The sequence below is a fragment of the Seriola lalandi genome, unplaced genomic scaffold (genome assembly GCF_002814215.2).
Source record: "Seriola lalandi dorsalis isolate HSWRI2012SDOR001 ecotype SW California unplaced genomic scaffold, Sedor1 jcf7180002050280, whole genome shotgun sequence".
Taxonomy (NCBI): domain Eukaryota; kingdom Metazoa; phylum Chordata; class Actinopteri; order Carangiformes; family Carangidae; genus Seriola; species Seriola lalandi.
The window spans coordinates 62,124-74,289 of record NW_019520833.1 but is presented as its reverse complement, the minus strand read 5'-3'; the positions used below and the strand labels follow the sequence as shown (position 1 = coordinate 74,289).

Below are 12,166 nucleotides of genomic sequence, written 5' to 3'. Positions count from 1 at the left end.
AGTCCAACATCAAACAGTTTCATCTTAGAGATGTACAGACAGAAAGAGGAAAACAATGTAAATATGGGAAACAAAGGCAACCATCCAATTACACTGTTTTGTTTTGGGGCAGTGAAGGTAAGCTTTGTGAAAATTTGGAACCATTGTACCCTGCAGCGGTTGAAGTTTAAGTCTGTTGTTATTTTGGTTGCAAACTTACTATTTTGCCAGGCCAAACACACCTTTTTCAATTCTTATGTACTCCACAGAGGGAGAGTATACTGTAGATGGGAAGAGAAAACTTAAGGCAGGGAGAGGGTGGAGATGGTCCATGTAGCAGATGAGAAGTTCACCCAGAAATGACAATGTCACTTCTCTCTTCCCGTCTTCACTGGCCTCTCTTTCTCCTTCTCTTTATGCTGAATAACAGACAGAGAGAGCATCTGGTTGCAGTTATCTCACAAACCAAACTTTTTTTCACCCTTGCTGTCTCTCCTCCAAAGCACTTCTTTTTTTTTTTTTTTTTTTTTTATAAAAGGGGGCCCTAAACAAAACACAAACAAGGTCCTGCTAACATTTTACAATGGTAACAAAACTAGGCTAGGGAGCTACCCTCCCACTGGCTTGTTCAGGTGAACCCGTTTTACGAGCATTCTTCAGCTGGGGGAGCGAAAGTTAAAGGGGGAGTGCAAGTTAAAGAGGAAGGGCAAAGAGGGGAGGGGGGACAAAGCTCTTGGCACCCCCTTCCCTAATAAACTCTTGCCTTCGTCCAATCAACGAGGACTACAGAGAGTGAACTGTTCCAAATCTTTGCTGGTTATAAACTGGAATTGGGTGCAATGATTGCTTCAGGCTGCCCGTTTGGCTTTTAGAAGTGTGCATGGCTCACATATGGCTCAGCTAGCCTAACACTTGGGTATTACCTCAGAGTTGAAGAAGAGGGGACCGAAGGATGAATGAGATGTGACTTCAAATACAGTCAGAGTGCAAACTGCACCGCTTGACTTAGGACCCAGCAGACTGGCTGCAGCTTCCTCTGAATAGTGAATAACAATCTGGTTTCAGCAGCTCTCATCTCATACTCTCACTCTTACTTGTTTGGGCGAAGTAGCTGTAAATATTTTAGCACTGGAAACACGACTGTCTTGTTGAGCACAGTTCTCGATAATTAGCTCTAGAGAGTTACGCAGAAAAATAAGCAAACCTACCTGTTGAGTATTACCACACCAACACAACAGCGGGAGGTATAAACACTTTAACAAGCACAAATACAGAAGATCCCCGTCACTCTATGAGTGACCTTGAGATGTGAGGACTAAACAGGATGTTTTACACAGCTTGAGCTGACCACAGGAAACTTTTGTATTCTTAAACCTGGTTGTAAAACAGCCTCCAATGCCGAGTCAGAGTCAAGTCTAACTGGCACAGAGCAAAGTTTCACAGAATCCTGCAAAACTGGTGAATACTATAACCTGACTTGGAAACCAGCCAAGGTAAATACCATAAACACTGATGAAAAAATGATTACTGAAAGTGTAAAGAAATGTGATTTCCCTGAATGATAAGCCCTTGTTCTGAGGTATCAGTCAGATTCAACAACTCTGGTGTTTTCCCTTGACTAAATCTGTTTTCTCATATTCAGTCTCAGGTCCGGTCATTGTCCAGAGTCGCCTGGGAGATTGTCTGTTAGGGCAGGGTATCACCACTGATTTCCCAAATCAACTTAACTCACAAGGTCAATGCGATTCCAAATTTGATTTGATTCGCCTCAATATCGATTCAGTTACAGATATTTCAGTTACAATACTAATTTTGCTTGGATGTGAATGAGTTTCTCAGAGAACTAATGCTGTAAACTCTACCTCTGTACATTGTGCATTATTAAAAATATTTACATTAAGAATGGACCACAAAGAAGTTGCATAATGCACTTTTTATTTCACCTGACCAACAGTTTAGACACACATCTCAAGAAATAATAGGTAGGTAAGTAAGATGTGTTGCCACCCAGGTGGTGCCTGGGTAGAGCGCGGAGGAGGCAGGACGTCCTGTAAGAAATATGCGACTGAAATCTTAGTGTTTTGTTTACAGCACATTTATGATAGAGATGTCATCAACATGCCCCCTCACCCGCTGTGAATTCTCCAGACAATTACCTACTCTATTAACACATGGGCTTAATCGGACATTTCATGGACTTTATACTCGGGAGTTGGTAGTGTAGAGCCTGTTTAACGTCCGGTCCAACTGATTCGGACATTTGTGCTGTCACATACATTTCCTCTAGGTAACGTTGAGCTACATCGCATGTGTAAAAGCAGCTTAAGCCTGCACTCCTTGTACTACTACCTAACAAAAAGGTACTAAGACCAAGGGGTCATATTTCAATTAGGTGAAACAATCGGGCTGTCCTTTTAGCTCTACGTGTCATCAAGGGTCCTCTCAGAGCAACTGCTCATCCACACAGCTATTAATCTTAAATTGAATACATACCATATGACCGATTGGCAGTTCTTTGAAACGAAACTTGTTATCTCTGTCTCTCGGTCTCACTTAAGGCACACAGACTGACGAAACACTAAAGGAATGCCATCTATTCAGACATCAGCAAGGCAAAAATGCAGCTTGACAAAGACAGACTAGAGACAGTTATCAAAAGTGGCCCTGCCACACAAAAGAGGCAGGCTCTCTACTTATTCTTCTCCTCTCTGTCTGATACCAGTCAGTGTTAAGAGGTCATTTTTGAAAAGGGAATCTCATTTAGAAACAAGCTGTTTTTAATTCAGCATACTGAAAATGCAGTTTGGACCTACTGTGTTTCCATACACATCTATAATAAAGCATATGTGCAGTGTTTACAACATAGTGGGACGAGATATAGCTCAAAAGTGTGCCCAACTTTATCAAGGATCTACTATCACTGAATAAATTAAATCAGCCTGATTATCTGCCATTTAAGCTCCTTAGACTTATTAGTTTATTAGTCTGTTTGATAAAAATCTCACAAAAATATATCCTGCATTTTAATTGTATTGTTGACATGTTCAACAGCTTGACGAGTATAAGCTAAATGTCAGTAATGCCACTAAATTTATGCTCACTTGATTATCAATCAGGCGATCTAACCACAGAGAGACTTCACCCAGTCCCATGAGAAAAAGTGATAAATTAATGAATTATTGAGAGCACAGGGGCCGGCAGACAAAGAACGAAAGCCATGCATCCCAGTCACTTCTTCACCCCATCTGCAGTCAAAGAATCCCCCCAAAGATTGATTCATTGTTAACATCGCCTGACACCCTGTGTGAGGGAGAAAGAAAGTGGTAGATAAAGGGACAGAGAATGGGGGACAGGGGGCTCCATTTGCCAAGAATATGAGCAGAGGCAGTTCATTGGACAGGTTCCCACAGTGGTCATTCTGCCACTTACAAAAATACCACATATGTGGGCTTGAGTAATGGCATTCCATCAGACTCAAAATAAAGACAAGTTAGCTCATCTGACGGCTGAAAGCTGCCAGCAGCACCATTCTCACTTGTTCATTCCCAGCTACACACCAATTACAATATACCGGTCAAAAGTTTTATAACACTTCAACTTTTCCAGCTGTTATTTAAATTTAAATAATTCAGTGTCTCAGTTTTTCTGAAATTAAACCGTGGAGCAAATAAACAATCAGGGATTTTAAAAACAAGGAATCTACTTATCGAACTGAATTTAATCTAAAATTTTGACTCATCCAGCAGCAGAACACACTCTGGGCTTCTTTCTACAATGGAAATCAAATATTGTTCAGAAAGTTTGTCCCAACACTGTTGCAGAAGTTCCCACGAATGTTTCACCTTCTGTCTAGTTCATCCCAAACCAGATCCATGTGGCTTAAGTCTGGAGACTGAGCTGCTCTTCCATCATGTCTCGTTCTTTTCCTCTACTGCTTTGGCTCATTATCTTGTTTTAGGATGAACCCCTGACCAACCACTGTTTTTGTTTTTTGTTTTGTTTCTTGCGTTTTTCCTGGCCATTCTGGTAGCAATACACAGCATGATGCTGCAGCACGGTATTGTCCTAATAATGCATTTGAGGGTGTAGAAACACAGTTTGTTTCATCACTGCCTTTGCACAGGCAGAGGGTAAGTCATCAACTAAAGTTGGGACACCTGTAGGAATTGTTTGCATGAACTTTCAAGGCTTTATTTACTTCCATTGCTGCAGGAAAGTTGTGAGTTAACCAATTTCTTAATCTCTGAATAAGGCCCGTTTTCTATGATATGCACATGATTGTTCAGTTTTTGGTGACCTAAACTGTTTTAGCAGCAGTTTAGTGATTATCTTTGCACCATTTGGACTTGAGCTACTTTCATTTCAATAAAAACCGGAAAAATGGGGGTGTACTGAAACTTTGGGCTGGCAGTGTAAACACCCACATTACTGAGATACCACAGCCCATTTAATGAGTGCCCTGCATGAAATTGTATAAACAAGAATATTTGTCAATAAGGGACAACTTATTATCTAGACCATGTACCATAAGACAAAATACCTACATGATTTCAGAGACTCTCACGAGGAAATAAGCACTGAGCTGTAAATGCCTGCAAGTATTGGCAGGGATGGCCCCTGGCGAAGAGAGTGACAGCACACCTAGACCTCAACCGTTTCAGTGGTATGACTAACCTACCTCCTCATTGTCCGCCTACACATGACCATGCGCTCAAAGAATGTCCTTTTACCACCTCAAAATATGAGTGCTCAGCATGCACCTTGTGCAGCAGGGAGAAAGCAAACCTGGACTCCACCTGAACCCAGCCGGTGTTAAAACTCTGCTGCACTGACACATATTCATCTCCTGCCACCAGTCTGCCTGTCTGTCTGTCTCTCTCTCTCTCTCTCTCTCTCTCACCTAAATATGATTTATCAGCAGTGAAAACCAACATTCATCACCGTGTGATGGGCCATTTTACCAACCATTACAATCATGGATACATAATCTCACTACAGCTATGCAAATAAATAACAGATGCTGTGGATTTTCCAGAGCAGCCACGTTGAGCTTCAAGTTTGATTGTCAGCGGTGAGTGAGAGTGATGTACTGGTAAATACACGGTAGTTTATCATGAGGTGCAACTCATTATAGATGTAATAAAGAAGTCTTTCCTGAGAAGCAGCTATTTCTAATCCATATCGTCAGCTAAATCAGTTTGTTGCTATTTGTTACATGCTGGTACATTTTGTGTTAAATTAAGGTAATAAAACAGAAATGTAGGTACAGTACATTGTGTTAAATGTGTTTAACTTCCTCTACATTCATAGAGGAAGCTGGACAACCTTAACTTTAAGAGCAATTCACTATTTTATCTTTATTTTTGCTACACGAGACAACTACTGTGGTGTAACTAACGTGAGCAGCGAACGTCTCGTGTACCGAAACTGTGAGGCAAGTCAGACCGTCTGGTTTTAAAAAATGTAGTAACGTGGTGTCCAGAGCTGTTCAGCTGTGTTGTGGACAGTGAACACAACCTAGTGGCGCTGAAATGTTAACATTAACGTTTTGAAACTCAAACGAGTTCACTCATAAGCAGTGTTGAGAATTAACAACTAGACTATTGCACCTCAGCGAATCAGAGAGCCTGTGCCTCGTAAACTTTGTAGCTAGCGGATAATGGAGACACCAACAAACACCGCCACCGATAAGAATGGCCCATTATTAAGCCAGGCTTAACAGAGACTGTTATAATGTCTACAGTTTAGGAGCCAAAAATATCATGAGAAACATTTCATAACAAATCGACTGTAGTAAGGTGGTTCGTTGTATCACGGTAGCTTAAAAACCACAGCCTGCTCGGAAGCGGAGCAACACTTACTGCCCCTGAGACGATTTAACGCGTTCAAACACACAATAGCATCCGTGTTCAAAACTTGGTTATAACCAAATCATAAACCGTTTGCAGAAAACTCACCGGCTTCGACGCTTTCATTGAGTGGAGCAGTTTCTTTTACGCCTCTACAAACTCTCCGCCATCTTCGGCAGGACGGTGTTTGTTTAAATGGGAAACACTCCCAGAGCGGAGGGAGCCAGCTTGTAGCGGAGCAGTGGGACTTCTGGGTAATGTAGTTGCTTTCCTTGGCAATCCACATCAAACTGTTTGACACGTTCTGTAAATGAACTACACGTACACCAATACCCATAGGTGATATGAGCAGCAGTCACTGATATTATTAGAGGAGAGATTTATAAATGTATTTATAGGCTGGCAGAAAAGCAGCTTTATTCAAATGACTTATCATAACCATAGTGAATCACTTTATTATGTTCTTCAGTATTTTTCACAAAAACTAAAGAATTGAAGATTGTTAAATATTCAACAGAACATAAACTTCTGTTGAATAGCATTTGGAAATTATTTAAGGGCAGCGTGGACAGATAGTATGAGGCTTGACAGTTTTTTGTTTGTTTGTTTGTTTGTTTTTGTTTTTCCTGCAACTTCTATGGCGATACAATGTAAAAAGCTGGACATTTTCCAGTATTGTTTCTCTGGGACATTATAAATGTCCTGGGAATTTGATGGGATCAAGAATGATGTAGGCCTATGATGTGGTCTGAACTGAGCAGGAATAAATGTAACTGTCAAATATTTATTTGCAATCATGATTTATAGGCTACTCCATATTGTTAAACAGAACAACCGACCCACTGCATCACATTTGACCTTTTAGTACCTTGCTATTATGCCAATTATAAAGTGCACTCACATACATGCCAACATGTGCAGAGTGGAGTGTGGAGTGACTGTGGAGCCACAGAGGATGGAGGGAACTGTCTCCATGGTGATCTCCCAGGCACACTAATGTTGAACTTTTTCTACTGTGGAGGGAGTTAGGTCCAAAGATGAAGGGAGAGTAGTAGGATACAAGTGAGGGGAGTGAAAAAGATGCAGTGGTATATACCGGGTAAATATTCTTTCCTGTCAGAATGTAATTCCCTGTACAATCAGCATAAAAAACTTTGATGTGTAAAAAAATAAAAGGGTGTTTATGCAGAACTGAAATATCCTTAAAGTTTATTTAGTTAATGCATAGCTGCTTATAAGGCAGTGAGGTTCATTAACCCTGTTGCAGCATTTTATCTTACCAGTGACCAATTCAAGAAATTTACTCTGACTAAGCCAGTGTTGGCAAGACATAGTGTAGTCCCTGAAGTATTACACAGTTAGTAAATATGGAAAATAAGGAATGCATGCGATTATTGAAATAATGAAAAAATATTGAGGCAAACCTTGCTTGCATACAGATTAATCCAGATCTAGGTAGATTTCTTTCTAATGTTAGAGGATTCTTGATAATTCATTGCATGATGAAATTATCAAATTATAAAAGGCAGTGCATATATTTGTTGTGTGTTTTCTGTTTGTGTGTGCCTGCATGAGAGAGCCTCAATTCATTTCCATGAAGATCCAAAGAGGGGCCCCGTGGCCCTCTGTTTGTACCCCCTCCCCCACAAACCATGGCAAACTGACCTCCCCCCTCAGTAAGTGTGAGACACTTTATCCCATCCCCACTTGCCCTCTCTACTCTGAAAGGACAGGAGATAACAGTTTGAAAGGACAGGAGATAGCCCCATAATCATTGATGTATTCAGATGGGTTTACCTGCAAACAGCTAACAGCATGCCTTTCTTTGTTCCAAACAGATTCCCATCCCCCAACTTCTCAACACTATGCAAAAGAAATTAAGCAAAAACAAAACAAAACCAAAAAAGCAAACAAACAAGAAAGCAAGATCTTGTTTTGTCATTATCAGCTATAACACAAGTTATAACCAAACAAAGAGACAGGGAGGAACATCTTTGAGATTTCCTTTTCAAACAGCTTATACAATTACATGGGTACTTTTATTGGCAGATTAAAGAAAAGGTGCGGCCTACAGTCCATGATATTGTTCGTCTAAATATCTCAAAGTTTATAGTTCAATTAAAACACACTGATTGTCTTATCAGTAGCTAGTGTTTACTTATTTTTCAAAAAGTACAGGAAAGCAGTATAAAAACATGAACATTTCTGATCTAATTTTTTCCAACTGGTGTATTCTACTCAACTGGACCAATCACTAAAGCACAATGAAAATAAATCATGTTAGACCTATAGGAGTAACTACATTTCTTACATGTTTTTTTTTCTTTCCAGAAGACAATGTAATTCTGATCCAGAGCATATAATCTTTATAATCTATGGTTTGACTGTGTAAAATTGGAAACTGACATTTCCCTTTTAAAATACCCAGAATGGCAACATTAACATTAGTCTGAAATTGTTTTTAACTCTTCAAAATTAGACAGTAAAGCATAAGCTCATGTAACACGAAGCCTCTGGTAGATCAAAAACAGTATAAGTCTCGAGGAGTGGGTACAGAGACATCTTACAACATAACTTTCTGCAGGATTAAGACTTTAACCCCTCTTAAATGAAAAAAAAAACAAAAACAAAAACAGTGAAACAGCACTAGGAAGATTTACTTTACCTCTAGAATATACTGAGAAACAACAAACAAACAAAAAGCTAATGAAAACAAAAACAAAAACACATTTACGTATATGATTGGTCTGCTCAAGGCTTTGAAGCCAATGACTAGAAGGATTTTCAAGCAGCTGGTTCGAGCAGTGAAAGTCTGATTAGGGCGCCATCTTGGGGACGTCAGGGTTTGTTACCAGTCGGCGGCCACTTGAAAGGGTCACCGTCGCTGTCTGGACACCAAACGGTACAGTGGAGATTGACAAATGTGACACGATATAATTTGTATATAGCTAATATGTTATATGCGGTGTCAACAGAGTAATAATGTTATATCGGTAATGCCAGTCGGAAATGGACCATGTATTTTCACGACATCGTTATCTTAGTTATCCCTGTTTAGTCTTGGACATCTCAGGGCTAGCTCTTAATTTCCATTAACTTTACTTATTAGCTGTTGACGTTAACAAAAAGCTAATTATGCAACTGTTAACTGGCGAGAGATGTGAAAATGGATTTGCGTTGGAAACCCTCCCAGTTCCATAAGATAAATATAGTTGAAATTAGGAAACGCAACGTTATTCCCAGTTTATTTAGTGTCAGTAATTTGACTACACACATTTAGATATTGTGCATGTCTTTGAAGCTTAGGTCACGCTAGCAATGGAGTTACAGTAGCTAAACCCAAATAAGGCTAGCTAGCTTTATTATCTGCTAACATTAAGACGTCATGTCGTTATTAACCCATACAACCCACAGTCCACCGACTCTTTCCAAGGTCATTTCTCACATATTCAAAATTTAGAGCTGCTCGACAAATTTCAGAGACTGAACATCCCTTAACGTCATTTCACCATCTGTATTTTGCTGTCATGTGTCAGTGTGGCATTTACTCAGGGATTTACAATGTCTCAACCCAAGCAGTGATGCCCAAAAGCAACGTTGTATAACCATAACAGGTTCACATTATCTCAGATGGTTTGTGTCACAAGGCCTTGTTTCAATAGGTATTACATGTTGATATTGTGTTTACACTTGGTACACTACTACTTACATGTGGTATTCTAGCATAGGGTTACTGATTTGACAAAATATCATTAAGATGCACTTTATCTCCTGCTGTGGACACTGTGCATGATTTGCATTTGAAGATGTGAACTGCCAATTAAAATAAACAATGAATTCTGGCATATAGTAATTTACCAACAGAGAAGCAATATGTTTCCCCCCTAAAACATTCCAACCCAATATATCTTGGATCAGCTTAAAGCAGTGATGCATGCCATGAACTTACAACAGAGGAATTTATATGTCTAAAGTAGTGAGTAACCTGTTCTGCAGCTGAATGTTCGGTAGATGGCTCTACTGTCCACTAAGTCACCAGTTCCATTTTAGTGTTGACAGTGAAAACTGAGCCTATGAGCTCATAAACCTTTACTATACAGGCTGGGGGACAATAGTTACCACTAAATAACAATACATATTAATTCTATATATTTTGAGAAATGTGAAACAAATCGTTGACCAATTTGTTTACAGGTAGTGTCAACCAAATGTCTTTGTTAACCGCTTTGTTTAAAAATACTTTTATTTTATTTGATATTTATACAATGTTTTATGTTCAGCCAGTTATTAACATTTGCATTCAATATTGCACAAATTAGAAAATTATGAAGTTTTAATAACACTTTTGGCACCGGTTTTCTCCCTCAGCCATTCAGAATACAGTGCTGTATTTTTAGCAAGACACTAATCCCTTCCTGCTGCAAGCTGTCTCTGTGCTCATCGCTCTGTAGTTCATGCAGTATGTGTATAGGAACTGCACATTACATTCTCATCAAACGTCACAATGGGGAAAAACATGTGATCTCAGTGTCTTTGACTGTGGCATGATTGTTGCTGCTGGATGGACTGGTTACACAGCAGTCTGTAGAGTTTTTACACAAAATGGTGCAAAAAAACATCAAGTGAGCAGCAGGTCACATGCAGAAACTTGTTGCTTGTTGATGAGAGAAGTCAGAGGAGAACGGACAGGCTGGTTGGATCTGACAGAAAGGCTTCAGTAAGTCAGATAATTACTCTTTACAAGTATGGTGATCAGAAATTAATCTCAGAATTAACATATTTGTTGATGGGCTACAACAGCAGAAGACCACTCCTGTCAGCCAACAACAGAGATCTGAGGCTGCAGTGCGGATAGAATCACCAAAATTGGACAGTTGAAGACTGGAAGAATGTAGCCTGGTCTGATTAATCTGATTTTTGCTGAGGCACGCAGATTGTAGGGTCAGAGTTTGGGGTCAACAGCATGAATCTATCGACCCAACCTCCCTTGTGCCAACAGTTCAGGCTGCGGGTGTTGGTGTAATGGTGTGGGGAATGTTTTCTCGGCACACTTTGGATCCCGTAATACCAGTCAATCATTATTTAAATGCCACAAACTATCTGAGTATTGTCTAATGAGTATTTCCAGCATAACAATGCACCATGTCACAAAGCAACAGCGGTCTCAAACTGACTTCATGAACATGACAATGAGTTCAGTGAACTTCAGTGGTCTGCCCAATCACCAGATCTGAATCCAGTGCAACACCTTTAGGATTGTGGCAGAACAGGAGATTGGCAGCATTAATGTGCAGCTGACAAATATGCAGAAATTTCGTGATACAGTCATGTAAACATGGAGCAGAGTTTCAAAGGAAAGTTTTCAACATTTTGTGGAATCCAGGCCACCAGGAACTGAGGCTGTTTTGAGAACCATGGGAGGCCCTAACCAGAATTAGTATTGTGTTCCTAATAAAGTGCTCTGTGCGTGTATGGGCATATTTGAAGTGTGTAACTAAAGCCAAAGATTATTTATGAAGCTTTATGAGAAACAATAGCTTCTGTGTGTCAAAATGGAACTCAAATAGGAGATTTTTAACAAATTGCTGCAAGTGAAAATAAAGGGGATTATATAAAAAAAAGCTATGCTGACATTTGCCTACATGGCGCTTCTTCTAGCATGGTAAAAAAATGAATTTTCAAATACACTCTATCTCAACATGTTTTAATGACGTTAAGATAAGCTCTTATGTCTCAAGATGTTCATTAGGGAATAAAGAAAACTAATTTCCAAAATAGGGCAAAATTACAATAAACACAGGAGAACTGTACTAACAAAATAATGTGAGGTATAACACATTTTCATGTAAATCATTAAATCTTGTGAAAATATTTTTGAATCTTGCCCCATGGTGGAATGATACAACAGAAACGGAGAGTCATTGTTTCTTTAACAGTATATTCTTGGCCTGGAAACACACTGTTATCATGTGATCACACCAGTTCAAAGGCCAGAGTCAGGCAAAAAAACACAACTGTAATTTAGTCTGCTTTTTTAACATTGTCATCAAACCTTTAGAGAACAAAGAAACAGTGCATTTCATTTAGTAACTGTTTACTCAGTCTGACTGTTCCTTTTATTTGTATAGCAGTTTTTTAATCTTTCCCACGATGTTTAGTTTAACTTGAGGGTGGGAACTACAGAGACAAATTCCTCCATAAGCATACTGCCTCAGGTCGGTTCTTTATGTACACATCTGCTGACTACCCTTCACAGTTACACCACAGGCTGGCTCTATAGCATGTGTATGAAACAAAAAGCTGTATGCAGTATTCTTGGCAGCTGATCGGTGTACAGT

The 12,166-nt window shown here is 39.5% G+C and overlaps 1 protein-coding gene across 3 annotated transcripts in view; it reads right to left on the bottom strand.

Annotated features, from left to right (window-relative positions):
- Nucleotides 1-6,058, bottom strand: part of ncoa3 (nuclear receptor coactivator 3) — a 32,340-nt gene extending 26,282 nt beyond the window's left edge. For 2 of the 3 annotated variants that reach the window (XM_023399021.2, XM_023399023.2), the window contains exon 1: nt 5,937-6,058. The gene's annotated coding sequence lies outside the window, so the exon portion shown is untranslated. The remainder of the gene's footprint in view (nt 1-5,936) is intronic. The other variant, XM_023399022.2, reaches the window with a different exon arrangement.
- Between the last annotated feature and the right edge of the window lie 6,108 nt (nt 6,059-12,166).